At 42.3% G+C, this 22864-nt stretch overlaps 1 pseudogene; it reads right to left on the reverse strand.

Moving 5' to 3' along the window:
* Positions 1 to 3175: 3175 nt before the first annotated feature.
* On the reverse strand, positions 3176 to 20747 carry LOC127507992 (uncharacterized; annotated as a pseudogene).
* Between the last annotated feature and the right edge of the window lie 2117 nt (positions 20748 to 22864).

The following is a 22864-nucleotide window of genomic DNA, read 5'->3' on the forward strand; positions in this document are numbered from 1 at the left end:
TATTAGCATAGATGCCATTCTTCTTCTGATGTAACGAGTACATCAGGTGTTATAGGAAGTGTTCCCGGTTCCGGCTGACCTAATTTATGCAGCCTAACAATCCTTTAACGGATTTGAAAATATAAATTGGTAATGTGTTATGTGTATGCCAGGTTAAAGAGATGAGTTTTTAGTCTAGATTTAAACTGACAGAGTGTGTCTGCTTCCTGAACAATGCTAGGAAGATTGTTCCAGAGTTTAGGTGCCAAATAGGAGAAGGATCTACCGCCTGCGGTTGATTTTGATATTCTAGGTATTATCAGCTGGCCTGAATTCTGAGATCGCAATAGACGTGAAGGACTATAATGAATTAAGAGCTCGCTCAGGTACTGGGGAGCTAAACCATTTAGTGCTTTGTAAGTAATTAGCAAGATTTTAAAATCTATACGATGTTTAACAGGAAGCCAATGCAGTGTTGACAGAACTGGGCTAATATGGTCATACTTCCTAGTTCTAGTAAGAACTCTAGCTGCTGCATTTTGTACGAGCTGTAGTTTATTTATCAGGCGAGCAGAACAACCACCCAGTAGAGCGTTACAGTAATCTAGCCTTGAGGTCATGAACGCATGAACTAACTGTTCTGCATTTTTCATTGAGAGCATATGTCGTAGTTTAGATATATTTTTAAGATGGAAGAATGCGGTTTTACAGATGCTAGAAACATGGCCTTCAAATGAAAGATTGGTATCAAAGAGCACACCCAGGTTCCTAACTGATGATGAAGACTTTAACAGAGCAGCCATCAAGTGTTAGACAATATTCTAGGTTATTACGTGAAGAAGTTTTTGGTCCAAAAATTAGAATCTCTGTTTTTTCTGAATTTAGTAGTAGGAAATTACTGGTCATCCAATTTTTTATATCAGCTATGCATTCTGTTAATTTTGTGAATTGGTAAGTTTTGTCAGGGCGCAAAGAAATATAGAGCTGAGTATCATCAGCGTAACAGTGAAAACTAACGCCATGCTTCCTAATGATATCTCCCAAGGGTAGCATGTACAGAGTGAACAGCAAAGGTCCTAGTACTGAGCCTTGCAGTACTCAGTGTGGAAAGAGTTTCTCAATCAAACAATATCTTAAGATTCACATGAGAGTTCATACTGGAGAGAAGCCGTTCACATGTGATCAATGCAGCAAAACGTTTCTCAGGGCATCAAACCTGAAGACACATCTGACTGTTCATACGAAGGAGAAGCCACATTTATGTTCTGTGTGTGAAAAGAGTTTTTCACTGCTGTGTAGTTTACAAGAACATCAGAAAATACATACAGGTGTGAGAGAGTACATGTGCTTTGAGTGTGAGAAGACTTTTACTGCAGCAAACAGTTTAAAACAGCACCAGAGAATTCACACTGGAGAAAAACCTTACAAGTGTTCACACTGTGACAAGAGATTCAATCAGTCATCATGTCTGAAAACACATGAGAGGATTCACACTGGAGAGAAGCAGCACACATGTGATCAGTGTGGAAAGAGTTTCTCTTTTAAAAGTGACCTGAAGATACACATGAAGATCCATGCAGGGGAGAAACCACATCACCACAGTCTGAAATCACAGTAAGCCGTTCATCTTTATGTGCTGAACAACAACAACCTCATTTTACTTGCAGTGACTGGTGGGCATATCAATAGGACACAATTCACACAATGTATTCAGACACCCCTCGTCTCATTTAAAGAAATAACTTTTTTATGGTTAACTCGATCAAAAGCTTTTGATGATCAATAAAACACATAAGAACTGACTATTGTTTATCTCTATACTTATTTTGTTTTTCTTTTAGTTCATAAATGCACAGATCAGTGCCATGTTTGGCTTTAAAAACCAAACTGGTTATCTGCAGAGTTACACCCAGAACAGTCTCTGGAGTCTAATATGGCACATCTAGATGTCTGTTTTTTTGTGTTATAAAGCTGATTTATCTAATAACTTGTTCATATTATTGTCATATTATAGTCATTATTGCAGAAGACAAACAGGACAGAGCAGTGACAAGCAATGAACCATTAAAAAATATTGTGACGATTTTTACAAATCTGTCACTATCAAAAATCCATATGATTTTGCATTGACACAGACTGTTTTTTGGAAGAAGAAGAAGAAATAAAGGTAACACTTAATAATAACTCATGTTATGAATCATTAGTTAAGCATTAGTAAATAGTTAATTAATCATTAATAAAACATTAATAGACATTAGTAAGCAGTTTATAAATACACCCATAAATGCTTTGTTCTTGATGTAAACGCATATCTATAATATGTTTAATAATTGTATTTTCATACTTTATTAATGATTAATTTATCATTTCTAAATTATGTATTACATTATTTACAAACCAGTTATTTACAAACCGTCAGTGGTTCATAAGATCATTTATAAAGTGTAAGTAAATGATTAATAAACTATTTAAATGTACATTTATGCATCTTATTATTTAGACATATAGTAATAATTAGTGTCTTAATAAATGCTTTATTAACACATATTCCTACTGTAATTCATGATTAATTCGGGTAGTTATAAAACATTTAGTAGTTGTCAGTTAACTATTTTTGTGAGCTCATCTAAAGTGAGCACTACCTCTGCCTTGTAAAGCTTTTATTAAAAAAGATTTAAAGGATACAGAACATAGAAATATTTATTTAAAGGAAAAAAAATGAAACTTTACAACGGGTAACTTCATAAAAAAAAAAAAAAAAAATAAAAAAAAAATCTGCAACGTCACAGAAAATAACAATTCCTGTACTCCTCCAGAAAACATAACTGTGCAGTAAAATGAAACTAAGCTTTTGCAATCTGATATAAAATACATTTCTGTAAAGTGTAAACATTGCTGAATATAAATTTTCCAGTGCCAACACTGGATTACAGGAGTGTCAAAACACAACAAATAATGTTTTTATAAAACAATAATAATGTAATAAAATATTTCACAGTGTCAAAACTACCTCAGTACTAACTTTAAAACATCAGAGAACAGCAGTGCAGAAGATCACTGACCCTTTAAATCTTCTTTATAAAAGCTTTACGAGGCATGAATAGTCCTCACTTTAGATGAGCTCACAAAAATAGTTAACTTGACAACTACTAAATGTTTTATAACTACCTGAATTAATCATGAATTACAGTAGAAATATGTTAATAAAGCATTTATTAATTAACACACTGAGTAACTATTACTATATGTCTAAATAATAACATGTGTAAATGTATGTTTAAATAGTTTATTAATCATTACACTTCTTAAATGATCTTATGAACCACTGACAGCTCCTAAATAACTGGTTGGTAAATAATGTAATACTTAATTTAGAAATGATAAATTGATCATTAATAAAGTATGTCAAGACAATTATTAAACACATTATAGATATGCTTATAAATCAAGAACGACACATCTATAGGTGTATTTATAAACTGCTTACTAATGTATATTAATGCTTTATAAATGATGAATTGACTGTTTACCAATGCTTAACTAATGCTTCATAGTGTGCAGTTATTATAAAGTGTTACCTAAATAAACATTCCCAAGTAGAGGACTTATAAAGAAAGAGTAGTTTCTGCTGCATTGGGTTGAAAATTTAGGAAACATTATGTTTGATTGTACATTCATCAAATATCTGAATTAACAGTTAATTCCTCCAAACACCAGAGAAATGAAAATGTCCCATCTGCCCCTGATATGATGAGCTCATGATCTGTGATATTAATGTTTATTTGTGAAGGTCTTGTTCTTGTTCACAGAGAATAAAGTTCATCCTGCGGTTCATCTTCTGTTCCTCTGATGGCAGCATAAGTCACTGTATCATTATGATCCTGAAAGAACAGATTCTGTCCATTAATATTGATTATTATTATTATTAGCGCACGAGCTTCATTCATCTGAGAGTCAAGCTCATTTCAGCAGCGTATAGATGAGAGAAGATGAGTGATTTTCTCTGAATAGGACTGGTCAGTGGACAGTGATGAAGAACAAGGGAAAGTGCTGGTATCTACTCACACTGAACGATTTTACTGGCTTTTTATTGGAGGAAGTGACCTCAGAATAAGTCACATGATCATCTGTCTGCTCCTAAACATCAATGCAAATGTGCAAAGAATCAAGTTTAACACACACAACAGACACATATCTCTCACAATATGTAGAATAACACTAAAGCGTTCAGTAAATCACATTAGAGAACAGACAGTGAACGTAATGTTTGATGATTTAGTTGACTCACATTGGCTCTGGCAGCAGGAGGAATGGACGTGTTGATCGTCTCATACGTCCCTTTATGTTCATTCTCATCTTTGACCTTCAGACAACAAACAGTTCAACTGCATGAATGACACTTTATTGAGCTTTAAAGACAGTGATCAGATCTAAATCACTGCATTACTGAACTCACCGCAGAGTCGACTGTCCCTCTTTTATTATCTGAGAATTTATGATAAAACACACATGAAAGACACAGAATGTAACAATAAGATGTTGTTGAAGCATTAAAATGAATGATAAATTTGACTTGATAACTCTTTGAGACTGAAATGACAGGAATTCTCAGCAGGAATAAACTTCTGTTTGTGAATTTGATATAATCCACATGTTTCTATGAGTGAGATCTGAACTGTTTTTAATTGTTGTAAAGGAGTAAATCTGAAACTCACCAGCTGTTTTTCTGCAGATCAGCCAGAGAACAGCAAGAAGGAAAACAGCGACTGCAGCGACAGAAATCACTGCGACTGAAGAAGAGATCGAGCTCAGAGTCAGAGACGGACAGAGACGACTGGAGACAATTACAGACAAAGACAAAAGCAGCGAAGCACCGAATGTGATTTCAAACCGTTCTGACTCTACCTCTGACTGTAGATTCATGCACATCCTGAGCTGTAAAGGATAATTGTTCATTACCGTAGAATATGACAATCATATTTTAACACACACAATAATAAAAACACTTCCATAACTGATTCATGAGATTATTTCTCACCTGAATACTTGACAGTGAATCTGACTGAGGTCTTGAGTTGATCTCCATGAGTAAGCTGACATCTCCACTCTCTGTTGTCATCTTTATTCAGGAGTGTTGTAGTCAGAGTGATGATACAGTGATCTGATGAGATTAATATCTGATATCTGGAGTCTGTCGTCAGATCAACACCAGTCTGATTCACCCACGACAGCTGAAGTTTCTCAGAACGAACCCAATCATCACAGGGGGATCCAGTATATGAATACAACTGACAGGAGAGAGTCACAGAGCGGCCTGGACTGATCTCAGTCTGTGAGGATGATGATGGAGAGACTGAAACTAAGACACAAGACACAATAATCAACTGAGTTTAAAGGGAGAATCTGCCCTTTTTAAATTGACCACATAATCTTATATAAACTAACCATGAAGAACATGCAGAAAAACACGTGCATCAGTTCCTTGTTTTTGTCCATTCACATATTGTTGGCAGCTGTAATATCCATAATCTTCTTCTGTGACGTTCTTGATGTTCAGAGAGCAGTCAGACCCCAGACTCAGTCTCTCATGTCTCTCTGTGTCTTTCTTCTTTATCCCTTCAGTAATCAGTTCAACTGCTGCTGAATGTCGGTATCTGTTATAGTAGGTCCATGTAGCTGAGTTGCAGTCAGAAAGAGCATTATTACAGAGCAGACGGACATTTTCACCAGAACTGATGAACACATGAGGATCATCCACTCCACTGGTGCCTGAAACACAAGTACATCTAATCGACCATAATGCTATATATTAATAAATGAAGGTAAAACATACCAACATAAAGAGCAGAAGATTCAAAGTCTTTTTTCCTCATGAACGCAACCATCACAGTCTCCAGAATGAAGTATTTTTCAGAGAGCTTTTGAAATCTCTGAATATGAAGATAATTGTTGATCATCAGATGTTTGAGTGACTCTATGTCCAGTATCAGGAATAATACAGTATGATCTGTATGTATCAATACACGACTCTCAGATCACAACGTGAATGTGTGCAAGAATAAACTGAGCATGTTCAAATCAACTCTTTCCAGACTAATTCCACTAAACGTCTTTAGAGAAAATCCAGATGTCTTTACCTGTGAGAAGTGAAGAGAGAATGATCAGTCCCAGCAGACACACATCACACTTATCAGCCATTTTCTGTTTCTGCCAGTCTTCCTCTTCATTATATATAGTTACAGCTCTTCCTTGAAACACTATCAGCTCCTCCTCTGGTTGTGAACTTCCTCTAGTCTGACCGACTAAAGTTTGAAATCCTGCTAGAGTTGATATATAGTGACACTGTACCAGTGCATGATAGAGAAGTAGATTTCAGTACAAATATGTCTTCTCTTATTAATGCTTAAATGTCATTTACAGCACATTTATACTGTAATAGGAACTGTCCCTCAACATCTGATGGTGATGTGCCCTAACCATAACCACTAACATAAGAGAGATCAGGCTTTGACAGGACAGCGGTTGTGAAACTTGTTCTTCAGTGTGATGAAGTTCATATTCACACTGGCTCAACACACATCTGATCTGAACTGTCTATAGGCTCTACTTTTGCACACGAGAACATTACTGTTTCATTTCTTTATTACATTTCCTGCATGCAGTTTAATTCTAGAAATAAAATCATTAAATTATTAGTGTTCAAACAATCTCTTTATTAAAAGTCACTGGACTATATAAAAACAAGTTGACAAGACGTTTTGGTGTTCAACTAACACCGGCCTCAGTTGTAGAAACACGAAACTCTGGCAAATATACGCCTGCTACAGTCACATGATCAGCACACAAGTAGACCCATACATAAATGTAATATATGTACATATATGTCCCTATATCTGAGTAGTGATGTCATATATGTTTCATAAAGGCAATATATTATTAGCACATATATACATCCTCATGATATATGAAGATATACGTTTATACCATGTATGAAATACCCATACAGGAATTATTATATATACATATATTAAAATTATTTATACGATGGCTTTTTATATGGTACTGTTATGTTAAGACCATATATGTGAACAATATATGTCTAAATTATATATGCAAGTATATTTAAACGTATGCAAATATTCAGTATGCTTATATAGGATTTTATATAAGTTTATACCATGTATGAAATACCCATATGAGAATTAGTATATAGACATATATTACAATTATTTATATGATGACTTTTTATATGGTACTGTATGTTAATGTCATGCATGCATCAATATATGTGTAATCTATATATGAATCTTTATTTCAACAACATACAAACACTCAGTATGCTTATATATGACTTTATATGGCTTTATTTGCCCACTGTATGGGCTTTAAATGCCCACAGTAAAATAAGTATATACAGACGTGGACAAAACTGTTGGTACCCTTGATAAATATGATCAAAGATGACTGTAAAAATAAATCTACATTGTTTATCCTTTTGATCTTTAATTCATAAAATTAACAAAAGTCTAACCTTTCATTGAAGGAAAAGAATTGATAGTGGGGGAAAATCACATTATGAAATAAATGTTTTTCTCTAAAACACGTTGGCCACAATTATTGGCACCCTTTTATTCAATACTTTCTGCAACCTCCTTTTGCCAAGATAACAGCTCTGAGTCTTCACCTATAATGCCTGATGAGTTTGGAGAACACCTGACAAGAGATCAGAGACCATTCCTTCATGCAGAATCTCTACAGATCCTTTAGATTCCCAGCTCCATGTTGGTGCTTCTTCTCTTCAGTTCACTCCACTCATTTTCTTTAAGGTTCAGGGTCCTCATTTATTAAACTTTGTGTAGATTTCATCCTAAAAGTGTATGTACGCGCAAAAGCTAGATTCTGCGTACGCACAAAAAAAATCAGATTTATAAAACCATACGTACGCCAGAACCTGCGCACAAATCCCTTTATAAATCCCAGTCAGCCGAAGATTGTGCGTACGTGCATCTCCACCCCGTCTCCTCCCCAAAATCACCATATATGGAGCTTATGACGCCTAGTTTTACTATGCATAACCTCATCTGCATATCATTTCCATACATATTCCCATCCACGTGACACCATGGTTAACGATTGTGCCATACAGATTACATTGCTAAAAATCATCCAATATTCTTGTTATGTTTTAGAATAAATATATCAAAATATGCATAAAAACAAAATTGTATAAAATACTTCAGATAAAGGTTTTAGAATAGAGTTGCTTCATTCATTTCCACTGGCCAAATAGTATTTTAATTGTTTTAAACAATTCGAATCAAATTTATGCAGTTTCACTGATAAGGTGAACATCTTTTAGGAAGTTTATAGGCTATTTTTAGTGGAAACAGATCGGCCTACTTATTTATTGCAGTGTAAATACAATTGTCTGTCTCGGCGCGTCACCGAAGAATTTTAAAAAGGAAACGTGCAAATCTTACTGTTTTCCTCAAAATATATCCTTCAAATACAGTGGTAATTGTTTGAAGATCAGACAACATCAACACCTCCGTGCAGCTGCAGTTGTACAGTAAGATATTATCATTGGACCTCTTCAAACTGGACAACAGACCGTTCAACCACCGAATCCAGCAGTGTCCTCCATAATATCCAAGTTAAGTGTGCATCACTGATCGTCGTTCTCACTAAAATATTTTGTCATAACATCTGCAGTTTAATTTAAAGAGGAATTATTGTGCTCCTAGCTGTCACAGACACGCCAGGCTCTACACTCACCCAATCACATCGCACTCCCTCTCCTGAGTACTAACAAGCCACACCTGACGCTCATTCACTATCATCACCACAGCCACATATAAGTCACGTCAGTTCACTCAGTCACTGTCCGGTCTCGTTTACACATGCTAAGTGTTTACTTACCTCCAGGACTCCCTACTCGACTACTTACCTATCTCCAGCGTCTTCAGTGATTCCCAGTGTCTCCTCGTCTCCTGTGCTTCTCCTGTGTGTTCGTCTGCTCCTCGTCTCCCGGTCTCCACGCTCCCTAGAGAACACAGACAAGTATCAGTTTCCAGTTCATCGGCTCATCGACCCATTCATCTGCCATCACTCACTTGCACTCTACGCACGCTCTGCTTACCTGAAATAAACCTGTTAATCCTTACCTGTGTCTCCGCTCCCTTCTGTCCTGTAACAGAAGACCGGACCTACACCGTCCAGGTACAGCATGAGCACCCCGGATCCCATTCAAGAGCTGGTCGATGCACTTCGTCGCACTTTCACCAGCACCTCCATGACAACGCCACCAGCGAACACTTCCGCATCCACCGCCACAGCTCCTTCACCTCCCGTGGTCGCCAGTCCCATGGCCAAACCGGCGCCCTTCTCTGGTCTGGCGGAGGATTGCAACGGTTTTCTCCTGCAATGTTCGCTGGTCCTGGAGATGCAACCGCACTTATACCCAGACGATCGTTCAAAAGTGGCTTTCATAATCTCTCAGCTTCACGGGAAAGCACTGCGATGGGCTGAACCTCTCTGGAGCCTAAACAACCCCGTTGTTTCATCCTTGTCAAGTTTTACAACCCACTTCAAGGAAGTTTTTGGAAAACCCGCCTGGGACTCGTCGATTGGTGAGAGATTATGCAATTTAAAGCAAGGTGCACTAACTGTGTCTGATTATGCCCTCCAGTTTCGTACCCTCGCTGCTGCTAGTGGTTGGAATGAGCAGGCCTTAATAACCACTTATCGTCAAGGCCTCGATCCCCGTGTGCGGTTGCATCTCGCTGCATACGAGGATTCCATCGGGCTCGAGAAATTCATCCAGCTGTCTATCAGATTCGCCACTCGTATGCAGCTGTGCTTAGAAGAGCACCAGGGCCAGCCGCTATTCCCCTCCATTTCCCGCCAGCCAGAGTCCGTCAGCTCCCCAGAACCAGCTAACGATAACATGCAAATTGAGCACTCGCGTCTTTCCGCAGCTGAGCGACAGAGGAGGCTGACCCAGAATCTCTGTTTGTATTGTGGTGGTACCGGGCATTATATCGCTGAATGCCCTTTACGTCCTGCCCGATTTTTGGTGAGTGCTGTCCTGCCCACTCTAAATAAAATGAAACCACTCACAATTGTAGTAACACTTACTGCTGCTAAACTTTGTCTTCCAGCCAGTGCGCTCCTCGATTCTGGGTCAGCTGGAAACTTCATCTCCGGAGCCCTCTGTCGCCAGTTGCGTCTCAAGACCACCCCAACGCCGAAGATCTACCAGATCCACGCGATAACAGGAAAACCTTTACGGAAGGTACGTTACAGCGTGGGACCTCTCCGTCTCCAAGTGGGAGTGCTTCACACCGAGGAGATACAGCTGCTGGTTCTGGAGGAGTCTACATCTGACGTGATCCTAGGGCGCCCATGGCTTGAGCAGCACAACCCCACCATCTCCTGGAGGACAGGAGAGATCCTGAAGTGGGGTAACCAATGTTTCCAGGACTGCTTTCCCGAACTCCCAGCTTCCAGGTCTCCAGGTTCCCATGAAATCCAAGTCGGGGCTACCACAGTGGAAAGCCCTCTCGAGAAACGTTCCACGGACATCCCAGCCTGTTACTCCCACTTCAGAGATGTCTTCTGTCCGAAGCAAGCCTCCAAGCTGCCCCCTCACCGGCCATGGGACTGTGCCATAGACCTCATCCCAGGTGAGCCAGTGCCCAGAGGGAAGATATACTCCCTATCCGTCCCGGAGGAGAAAGCCATGGAGGAGTACATCGACGAGGCTCTCAAGCAAGGTTACATCCGACCGTCCACTTCCCCTGCTGCTTCTAGTTTTTTCTTCGTGGCCAAGAAGGACGGAGGCTTGCGGCCTTGCATTGACTATCGAGCACTCAACCAAATCACCATAAAATTCCGTTACCCCCTTCCTCTCGTCCCAGCAGCCCTGGAACATCTACGCGGCGCCACTGTGTTCACCAAGCTGGACCTCCGCAGCGCGTACAACCTCATCAGAATACGTGAGGGGGACGAGTGGAAGACCGCCTTCGTGACACCTACCGGCCACTATGAATATCTTGTTATGCCGTATGGCCTGGTCAACGCCCCCTCCGTATTCCAAGACTTCATGCATGAGGTGCTCCGGGAGTTCCTGCACCGGTCTGTCCTGGTCTACATTGACGACATTTTGATCTACTCCCGGAGCCTGGCCGAACATCGCCGACACGTTGCGGAGGTCCTCCAACGCCTGAGAGATTACCACCTCTTCCTGAAAGCCGAGAAGTGCACCTTCCATCAGCCTTCCGTGCAATTCCTCGGCTACAATATCGACCGCAGTGGCGTCCGCATGGACGAGAGGAAGGTCACAGCTGTAAAAGAATGGCCCATTCCCTCCACTATTAAAGAGTTACAAAGATTCCTAGGATTTGCCAATTTCTACCGCCGTTTCATCCAGCATTACAGTTCCATCACCGGTCCACTCACCAACCTCCTCCGTGGTAAGCCCAAGTCTCTGTCCTGGATCCCAGCAGCCACCCAAGCCTTTGAGGCCCTCAAAACCGCCTTCACGACCGCTCCCCTCCTGGTTCACCCAGACCCTGAGCTCCCCTTCGTCGTCGAAGTCGACGCCTCAACCACCGGAGTGGGAGCGGTCTTATCCCAGCAGCAGGGGAATCCCAGCAGACTCCATCCATGCGCTTTCTTCTCCAGGAAGCTCAACCCGGCGGAAGTCAATTATGACATCGGCAATCGCGAACTCCTCGCCATCAAGCTTGCCCTAGAGGAATGGAGGCATTGGCTTGAGGGAGCCAAACATCCTTTTGTTGTTTTAACGGATCACAAGAACCTAGGATACTTACGTGAAGCCAAGAGACTAAACCCCCGCCAGGCCAGATGGGCTCTGTTCTTCACGAGGTTCAATTTCACCATCTCCTACCGTCCCGGATCAAAGAATGTGAAAGCCGACGCCCTATCTCGTATCCACTGCCTCGACGAAAGCAACGAGGATCCAGAGCCCATCATCCCCGAAAGACTCATAGTAAGTCCCATATCCTGGTCGGAAGAAACGCTCCCCGAGTCCAATGCCTCCACTAGCATTCCGCCGGGTTGTCCCCCCGGATTGAAGTATGTACCCCGGTCACGACGCACACCCCTCATCCATTCAACCCATACTTCACTGGGCACTGGCCACCCCGGGGTCAACGAAACCCTCTCGCTGTTGAAACAGCGCTTCTGGTGGCCCAACATGACATCCAACGTCAGAAGGTACGTGCAAGGGTGTAGGGAATGTGCCGTCTCCAAGAGTCCACGCCATCTTCCCTCCGGAAAACTCCAGCCTCTGCCCGTTCCCACTCGTCCCTGGTCACACCTAGGAGTGGATTTCATCACCGACCTTCCTGTCTCCGAAGGATGCACATGTGTGCTAGTAATCGTCGACCGCTTTTCCAAGTCCTGCCGTTTAATTCCCCTGCCTGGACTCCCCACTGCCATGGAAACGGCAGAACTATTATTCAATCATGTATTTCGCTACTTTGGTTTACCTGAAGACATTGTATCAGACCGTGGATCCCAATTCACCTCCCGAGTCTGGAAGGCCTTCTTCAAACTCCTAGGTGTGACCATAAGTCTCTCCTCCGGATACCATCCACAGACGAACGGGCAGACGGAGAGGAAGATACAGGAGATCGGCCGTTTCCTGCGTACCTTCTGTCACGGCCACCAGGACTCCTGGAACCAGTTCCTGGGCTGGGCCGAGTACGCCCAGAATTCTCTTCGTCAACCCACTACAGGCCTAACACCCTTCCAATGCGTGCTCGGCTATCAGCCCCCGCTGTTCCCTTGGGATGGGGAACCATCAGACGTCCCGGCGGTGGATTACTGGTTCCGGGAGAGCGAGAGGGTCTGGGACTCAGCACATCTGCAACTCCAGCGAGCCCTACGCAGGCGCAGGTTGACAGCCGACCTTCGACGCTCCCACGCACCCAACTTCCAACCAGGGCAGAAGGTTTGGCTGTCAACCCGGGACATCAAGCTGCGCCTACCCTGTAAAAAGCTGAGTCCTAGATTCGTTGGCCCCTTCACCATCATCCGGCAAGTCAACCCCGTCACCTATCACCTGCAACTCCCTCCTGAGTATCGTATTCACCCAGTCTTCCATGTGTCACTCCTGAAGCCTCACCATCCCTCTGTTCTTCCCTCCACAGAGCCTGGCGACCCCGAAGATCCCCCTCCTCCACTCATCGCTGAAGACGGAGTGGCCTACCAGGTGAAAGATATCCTGGACTCCCGACGTCGTGGTGGTTCCCTTGAATACCTGGTCGACTGGGAAGGCTATGGCCCCGAAGAACGCTCATGGGTCCCGAGGAATGATATCCTAGATCCCAGCCTCCTTGACGACTTCCACGCCAGACACCCCAGCAAGCCAGGCCCCCGAGGCAGAGGTCGACCACCACGACGTCGGGGTCCGCGGTCCTCAGGAGCGGACCGTGGAGGGGGGGGTAATGTCACAGACACGCCAGGCTCTACACTCACCCAATCACATCGCACTCCCTCTCCTGAGTACTAACAAGCCACACCTGACGCTCATTCACTATCATCACCACAGCCACATATAAGTCACGTCAGTTCACTCAGTCACTGTCCGGTCTCGTTTACACATGCTAAGTGTTTACTTACCTCCAGGACTCCCTACTCGACTACTTACCTATCTCCAGCGTCTTCAGTGATTCCCAGTGTCTCCTCGTCTCCTGTGCTTCTCCTGTGTGTTCGTCTGCTCCTCGTCTCCCGGTCTCCACGCTCCCTAGAGAACACAGACAAGTATCAGTTTCCAGTTCATCGGCTCATCGACCCATTCATCTGCCATCACTCACCTGCACTCTACGCACGCTCTGCTTACCTGAAATAAACCTGTTAATCCTTACCTGTGTCTCCGCTCCCTTCTGTCCTGTAACACTAGCGCTCCTGTCATTAAAACAGCGTGTCACAGGAAAAGTGATCGAAAATAGCACATCTACCATCTAAATTCATATCATTTTTAACTTCTCCATAATGACTGCGTAATGTAATTTCAGTGCTTATCGCCATTAGTGAAAGTGTAATATAAATGTAAATGTGTAGGCCCTATATCAAAATGAAAACGAGTTTCCATGTGAGTTTAAATCATTCTTTTATTTATTTAAACTGTTATTGTGAACATGCACTGTATTTATGATTATGACTCATAATGAGGATTTAAAGTGGTTTTCCTTCATCTGCCGTCAGTCCCTCAGCGCACCATAGGTGTCGCCAAACTGCTCTGTCTCCAAAATGTTCGTACGCATGGGTCAGAGTTTGCGTGGAAGTGCGAAAATTTTCCCATCAAGTTTGTTTTTATAAATCACAACTTATGCGTGAGAAGTGGCGTACGCACAAAATAGGCCCTGAAAGTGCGTAAGTTTTATAAATGAGGCCCCTGGTCAGGGGACTGGAATGGTCATTGCAGAAGCTTCATTTTGTGCTCAGTGACACATTTTTGATTTTGATGTTTGTTTTGGATTATTGTCCTGATGGAAGATCCAACCACAGCCCATTATTGGTCAGGTTTTGATTTTTATCTGTTAGTATTTGATAGAATCCATGATACCATGTATCTGAACAAGATGTGCAGGACCTCCAGCAGAAAAATAGGCCCACAGCATTAAAGATCCAGCAGTATATTTAACTGTGGGCATGGGGTACTTTTTATTAGGGATGCACCGATCCACCTTTTTTCGCTTCCGATACCGATTCCGATACCTGGGATTCAGTATTGGCCGATACCGATACCGATCCGATATTCAAGTAATAATAAAAAAAGTGCTAAATTACCTAATAAACTGTATGCTTCACTGTGTGGAAGAAACTGGGATCATTCTTTTGTGCAAGGTATCAGGCTTGACTTAAACATTACTTTCCTAAGTTTGTAAAACAAAATAAACAGACACAAATGTAGTGAATTATTTATTAAATAATTGTGCATCAGTGCAACAACTGTAAATAAACCAATAGCTTCACTAGCTTGGTAGACATTCAAAATAAACAGGAGTCCAGCTGATTCCTTCATCCATGACTCATAACTTGTTTTTCATGAATGGTTGAGTCATAAATGACATGAACTAAATATGTTTATATATAAATATAGGCTATACTATAAAATTAAGACATTTCTTTTAAATTTATAGCGTTTTTTTTTTTAATGAGGCAGCAACATATGATAGATAGGACAGAACAAAAAATGCTATTAATAATCTTTCATTGCGCAAAAATATTATAATACGAACGGCTCCCATCCAGAGCGGCACAAAGCACTTATGCGCATCCAGCGTGCAGAATGATGCGCTTGAAGCATGATGCGCTTGAAAAGCACAGCGCTCAGCGGCAGTGCTCCGCATTGAAAAGTTCAAAGCACAAAGTGAAGATATATTGATGCAAGAGTGTGCTTTCTCCAGCTCAGAGAACCTCTTTTCTAGGCGTAGTTTGGGATTCAGTGTCAATGCAAGCTCGTCTGTCGCCAGCTCGCATAGAGGCCATTCTCACAGCCGTAAACAAGCTGAAACTAGGTCAGTCACTCACTGTGAAACAGTTTCAGAGACTGTTAGGTCTGATGGCAGCTGCGTCCAACGTGATACCTTTTGGCCTGCTGTACATGAGACCTTTGCAGTGGTGGCTCAAAACCAGGGGGTTTTCCCCGAGGGGAAATCCGTTTCGCATGATCAAGGTCACGCGGCAATGCCTTCGTGCTTGTGTCATGTGGAAGAAACCCTGGTTTCTTTCCCAAGGCCCGGTTTTGGGGGCTCCTTGTCGTCGCTTAACGCTAACGACGGATGCGTCCCTCACTGGTTGGGGGGCGATCATGAGTGGTCGCTCGACTTAGGGTCTGTGGAGGGGTCATTATCTTTCCTGGCACATAAACCAGTTGGAGATGATGGCTGTGTTCCTGGCACTCAAACACTTCCTCCCAGATCTCAGGGGCCATCATGTGTTGGTCCGCACGGACAACACAGCGGTGGTCTCATATATAAACCATCAGAGGGGTCTGCGGTTGCGCCCCTTATGCAAGTTGGCACACCAGATCCTTCTGTGGGCCCAAGGGAAGTTGCTGTCAGTCAGGGCAGTTTACATCCCAGGGCGTCTGAATCAGGAAGCAGACATCCTGTCGAGGCAGGGGCCGAGGCCCGGGGAGTGGAGACTCCACCCCGAGGTGGTGGAGCTCCTTTGGGAGCGCTTCGGGAAAGCGGATGTGGACTTGTCTGCGTCTCTGGAAACGACCCAATGTCCTCTATATTTCTCCCTCTCACATCCAGCCCCCCTGGGGTTGGACGCTATGGTGCAGATGTGGCCGAGGCTGCGTCTGTACGCCTTTCCCCCGATTGCTCTGCTTCCGGGAGTTTTGGAGAGAGTGCGCCAGGACAGGGTCCAGTTGCTCCTAGTAGCCCCGTTTTGGCCGGGCCGAGTATGGTTCTCGGACCTTATGTCCCTCCTCGACGGCTCTCCCCTGGAGATTCCGGTCAGGAGGGACCTACTCTCGCAGGCGGGGGGCTCAATCCTTCACCCCCGCCCGGAGTTGTGGAAGTTGTGGGCGTGGCCTCTGAGGGGGCACAGCTCTTAGATTCTGGTCTCTCTACTGAGGTAGTGGAGACTATGCTCCATTCCAGAGCTCCCTCCACGAGGAAGCTGTATTCCCTGAAATGGAATGTTTTCTCTTCTTGGTGTAGAGAACGTAACGTTGATCCTGTTAACTGCCCAGTCGGTACAGTTCTGGAGTTTCTTCAAGAAAAGTTTTCTTCTGGTTTATCTCCTTCGACGCTAAAGGTCTACGTGGCGGCCGTTGCGGCTTACCATGTTCCTTTGGAGTAACCCATGGGCAGACACCCATGGGTTACTCGCTTCCTCTGTGGTACTCTGAGGCTGAGGCCTGCGGCACGTCAGAGAGTTCCCACTTGGGACTTGGCCATAGTGTTGGAGGGCCTGTCTACTGCTCCTTTCGAGCCTATCGAAGAGGTTCATGTTAAATTCCTCACTCTAAAGACTCTTTTCCTCCTCGCTATCTCTTCGTTAAAGAGAATTGGTGACCTACAAGCCCTTTCGGTCTCTGCCTCTTGCTTGGACTTCGCGCCAGGCATGGTCAAAGCCTTCCTCTTTCCTCGGGAAGGTTATGTCCCTAAGGTCCCCACTAATGTGGCGGGCCCTATTATGTTGCAGGCCTTTTGCCCTCCTCCATTTCTGGATCCAGACCAGGAAAAACTTAATTTGCTGTGCCCTGTTCGGGCTTTGGATGCTTACGTCCACAGAGCTGCCCTGTGGCGTAAGACGGATCAGTTGTTCGTCTATTTCGGGGCCCCACGTAAGGGGCACCCCGCATCTAAGCAAACCTTGAGCAAGTGGGTAGTTGATCTCACTTGCGTATGAGTCTGCCGGTCTTCCTTCTCCACTTAAAGTCCGTGCTCACTCTACATGGAGTATGGCGGCCTCTTTGGCCCTGTTGTCTGGAGTGTCCCTCCAAGAGGTTTGTGATGCGGCGGGGTGGTCCTCGCCGCACACTTTTGTTAGGTTTTATAACCTAGATGTGGCCTCTACCCCGGGGTCAAGGGTGCTGGTGTCTTAGTGTGCGCTGAACAGTTTCACACAGACAGGCACTCGGTCTTATGGCGGCGTGGGTATCCCGTTCCCAAAGCGCTTGACGCAGCGCGAGTTCCTTTGAAAGGGAACGTCTCAGGTTACGTCTCAAGACGCTGCGTCCCGTTGCCATACTCCCTGCATGCCTGTATCGACTTACTTCGACTTTCAGAAGCTAACTGTTTGGTTCGGGTGTGCTTTATAGTTTCCTGGTCATGCCGTCACCCGCCTATGACGTCCCGTCACGCCATTGGACAGATTTTACATGTGCTTCACGACGCATTCACGCAGAGGCGTTCCCAAAGCGCTTGACGCAGCGTCTCGTTCCCTCTCAGGGAACCATGGTTACATACGTAACCTGAGACGATTTATTTGATTGGTTTGCGTGGAAGTGTGGAGATTACTGGCCTGACGGAAACATTCGAACTGTCGGATCCTTTTTTCCCATTCGTGAGGTTTAGAGAAGTTATGGCTCAGGTGGGCGGCTCTCTCCCCCCGGCAGCTGCATCAACTGGAGCACGTTGTCCTCTTGCCACTTGTGCCATGACTTTGTGACTTCACCCCTCATAAAGCTTAACTTGCCCCGAAACAAAACTTCCGCAAGCTTATTAGAGTATCCTACTGACACCATGTCGTATTCTCTAGTTTATAGCGTGAGTAAATAGCACACAAACACCTGTGGATTCTCAACTAGCTTTGCAGTTATTCTACTGCCCACACAATGCCCTCTCGTGGGAGGAATCAGTATTCAGGAGTCAAACCATGTAAAATATTGTTATGTAGTTTTACTAAGGGCGTAATTTCCACTGGGGACAGGGGGGACATGTCCCCCCCACTTTTCAAAATCCCGTTTGTGCCCCCCCCACTTTCAAATTTGTTTGTTATGATTTTTTAACCACATGCCGTCATCGCCACGGAGGAGCAGAACACAGAGAGCCTGTCTGTGTCGATGCGCGCGTCCGCATCCAGGAACGTTGCGTGCACGCTCTAAAAACAGCTCACTGAAAGTTCTGATGAGCAGGTATCGCGGTTGCGGCACAGTCAGCGATGAAACGCCAGAAACAGCAACAGATGACTTTACTGTCATCATGGATGAAAAGAAAGAAAGGTGATGTGAGTTGGTTGATTCAGTAAATTAGCTCAGGTCAGGAGAATCATATTTTCTGTCTACACCTGTTGATGTTAGCCTTGACTGAGCTAACGTATTGTGTGTAGCATGAAAACGAGTCCACTTTAAACCGCAACATTTTCTGTCAGCAGGGTTTTTCCTGCGTAGAGAATTACGAGGCGGCCGCCTCCATCAAATTTTGTGCCGCCTCCGGCTGTCGACAAAACTCAGACAGGCAGTCACATGCTCAGATACTCATTTTCCACCGACACGGTTCTGTTGCGGTTCCCGGCCTGTGTCCATTCTCGCACCGTTCGATACTGCGGATGATCAGCGGGTCGGGCGAGCCACGTAATAAAAAATAACATTCCAATTAATTGCGGGTGAATGAGAGATAAATCATTATGTGTTGATTTTAATAAAGAGACAGAACTCTCATTTCACGGTTAGACGCAACAAACGCACGTCACTCATGCCCCCGAACCCCCCTGCAGGGTGTGTGTCCCCTCCACTTTTCAAACCAAAGTTACACTCTTGAGATTCACTACATAGATCATCCCACAGGTTTATGTGGAGATTGTTTTAAGTTCATTTAAATTAAAAGCTGTTTTATCTTTTGGAGCTTAATAAATGTTAAAACTGATACCATTCAATTACACTGTAATGTTGAATGGCAATTATTAATGTTTAAAATTGAAGACATCATTAGCAGTGTTAGTATCAGTGATACTGGCCTTCATTCATAAAAAGATGTTATTAAACAAGTATTTAATATATACTGTCTATATGTTGTTTCTACATTAATTTGGAGATTAACTGTGAAATTATTACATTATAAAATAGAATAAAAACTTGAAAATAACTGACATTAAAACAAGCTGTCTTGTGCTATTGCAACAAAATTATCCAATATAAAAACACAAATACACGGAGTGAGCAAACATTTAGGTGAGATAGTCGTAATGGTAACTGAGCAATGTTTATATATGAATAAAAGCCTTAATTAAAATCTTTCTCTCTTCAGAAGAAATGACTGATTTCCTGGACTTTCCTTTTCCTACACAATGGATGGACAAAAAAATTAGATAATATTATAAATATCTATATGACAGTAGGCCTATATACAGCGGTTCTTCTTGTGGTATTAAAAATTGATAATTTTCAGGGTATCGTATCAAAAGTTTTGTGACAACACTAGTGTGGGGTGCCACAAATGTCTGAACATTTTCAAAGGGTGCTGTGACTGAAAAACGTTTGGGAAACACTGGTGTAGAGACTACAATATATAAACTAAGAATAAACTATTAATAGTTTGTTAATAATTTGTAAGTACTTCCTTAAGTAATGTATACTTCAACACTGTGTGTGTAATAATTTGTAAGTACTTCCTTAAGTAATGTATACTTCAACACTGTGTGTGAGCTGCGTAACATTATGTCCCTGTTCAACCGTTCCACAACCTGATAAACACTTGATGAAAACAAACACCAACCAATGCCAACAGAAACACACTGATCCAACCAAACCAGTGAACGTCTCTGTTGGTGTTGGTCAGCATCTGTCAGTACAGTGTGAGAGAACACGACTGTTGCACCTTGATCTACTGTGTGCTTCTCCGTCTGTCTCTCTGAGGCTTTTTGTGGTGCTGTGTGGAGAGAGAAAAGAAGAGAAATAACATGAAACATGTAGCTAAAACATGTCTGCCCATGAGCAATATCTCCATAAAACAAACTACAGTGTGTCTTTCATTAGTGTCTCAGTGAGCACTGTTATATTGATACCGTTTCCTGCAGTGTTGTAGCTGAAGGTGATGGTGTTTCCAGTGAGTACAGGAACATTTGCAGTTGCTCCAGTTTCAGCATTCACACCAACACCGACTTCACTGCGAGTGCTGCTGCTCATCTGGACTAGCATAGAGAGAGATTAAAGACATTTATTGAATGAAAACTTTAATATTAACTGATATTGTCTTTCCTTTATTACCTTCCTTGTGTTTCAGCTTGTCTTCTTCCATCTCATCTCGTGTGTCATAATGCTGTTCAGCAGATGCCATTGTCCTTCACTGACTCACTGCTGTTGGACATGAAGAAAAAGCTTTACAGTAAATCCACTTTTACCAGGCACTTTCAAAATATAAAGGTACTATTTGAAAATAAATAAATAATATGTTTTTCAAATAGACAGTGAAAGCAGGTGTTGAACCTTCAGAAATGTTGATTACTTGTAGAGGTCAAACTAAATATTTAGTTTGAGTGTTATTTAGCTACACAACTCTATTAGTTATTGGTTTGCTGGCAATGTTCAGGACTCAGACACTCTCACAGTTTAAGTCTTGAACATAGACTCATGTCTTTATCCTGACACACACCTAACTTATGTCTTAACCTTGTAGTAACGCTGCTTCAGTCAGGTCAGCAGGAATCACACTGTAACTCTGCACTGTAAAACATGAATCTCACTCCACTAACATCAGTTGTTTGTCTTCAGCCTCCAGATTCAGCTCCTGCTCCAGCCTATCATCATGTGTCCATTAAAGACTATGGAGCCAGATCTGCCTAAAAAATAATACGTTTTCAAAACTAAATTCATAAATGCACAGCACAATTCACATTTACAAAATCCGATTCGTAAATTCAAAACACAATTCATAAATGCACAAGTAAAAGCATAAATATTTCCCCAAATGCTCACACCTAAATATGTAAAATGTTTACACAAATATGTATATATAAAGATCTTGAATTAATTTCCATCACACATTTATGAATGATGTTACATATATTTATGGATCGTTGAATCTGCATTTGTAAATCGTCACACGTGTGTGGACGGCTTTGAATTTGTTTGTTGTATTTTTGAGACCTTCCTGGCAGGATAAGATTCATAAATATCTGGTAACGCTTTAGATTACAGCCCGGAAAGTACTGCAAGGAATTTACAGCGTAACTTTCAATAATTATAGTGTACCTATAAAGTAAGTATGTGTAAATATAGGGGAACAATATGTGAAGTCTTGGGAATAAAGGGGTAACAACCTAGAAAATTTATACTGTAAGTATTTTAGAACTAAGGGGTACTGATACTATTATGATAGACAACAATCTTACGTTTGTGAGCAATTTAGTGAGAAAGAGCACTGATTTAAGTTGTTTCAAGGCAAGTAGAAAGAACTATTGCAATCTTTTTTTAATACATGGAGAAATATACTTTTGTTTCATGTAGGGTAAGTATGACATTACGGGCCGTAAATTAAAGTGGTGTTTGTTACACTCTTGTTTCATGTAGTTACAGGGTAAGTAATAAAAAAAAAGCAAACAATCTGATATCACTGACTCTCGAAACCTTTATTTGAAAAACAACTTATTTCAAAACAGATTTAAAGTTACAACACTTCTTATTCGTTTCTCTTGCTTGGCTTCCTCCTCCTCTTGTTCCTCTTCTTCTTTTTCTTTCTTTCCACTGGTGAATCTTAAGAGGGAATTCCATGTCATTTGCTATTCTGTATTAAAAGAAAATACAGTACACCCGGAAATGTGCTCACCGTTTACTCATCTTTTACCCTCATGCCATCTGAGATGTATACGACTTTCCTTCTTAAGATGAACACAAACAATGTTTTTAGGAAAATAAATAATCTCTGGGAATGCTTTATGCAAGCTTATGTGTTCCTAAAAGTGGAAGCATCAAACAGCACACACAGCAATAACTACAGTAATCCATACGACCACAATGGATGAACCAATGTCTTCTGAAGTGAAACGATACGTATTTGTAAGAAAAATACCAAATATTTTACAATTTTAAACTTTCGACCAACTGTCACCTGCGCGTGCACGAGAGGGTTGAGAGTAGGGATGGGCAGATCAATATGAAGTATCGATATATCGATACTGACGTTGAGTATTGAAAGTATCGATACTCAAATTTAAATATCGATACTAAGGTGTTTTTTTTGTTTTTTACTAGTTATTTTGTTTATTTAACAATAAATTTAATGCATACAATATGCATTGAATTGGACAAATAACCTATGTTAGCGAATAATTTGTAGTTGAAGTACATTCCTGCTCATCTGAACACGCAAATGCTGCAAGTCAGAACCAATCAATCACAGAGAGTGTTCGCTCACTGCCGACACTACAGTGTACACATTCAAACAGGGCTCCATTT

Source organism: Ctenopharyngodon idella, chromosome 3 (genome assembly GCF_019924925.1).
Source record: "Ctenopharyngodon idella isolate HZGC_01 chromosome 3, HZGC01, whole genome shotgun sequence".
Lineage (NCBI taxonomy): Eukaryota > Metazoa > Chordata > Actinopteri > Cypriniformes > Xenocyprididae > Ctenopharyngodon > Ctenopharyngodon idella.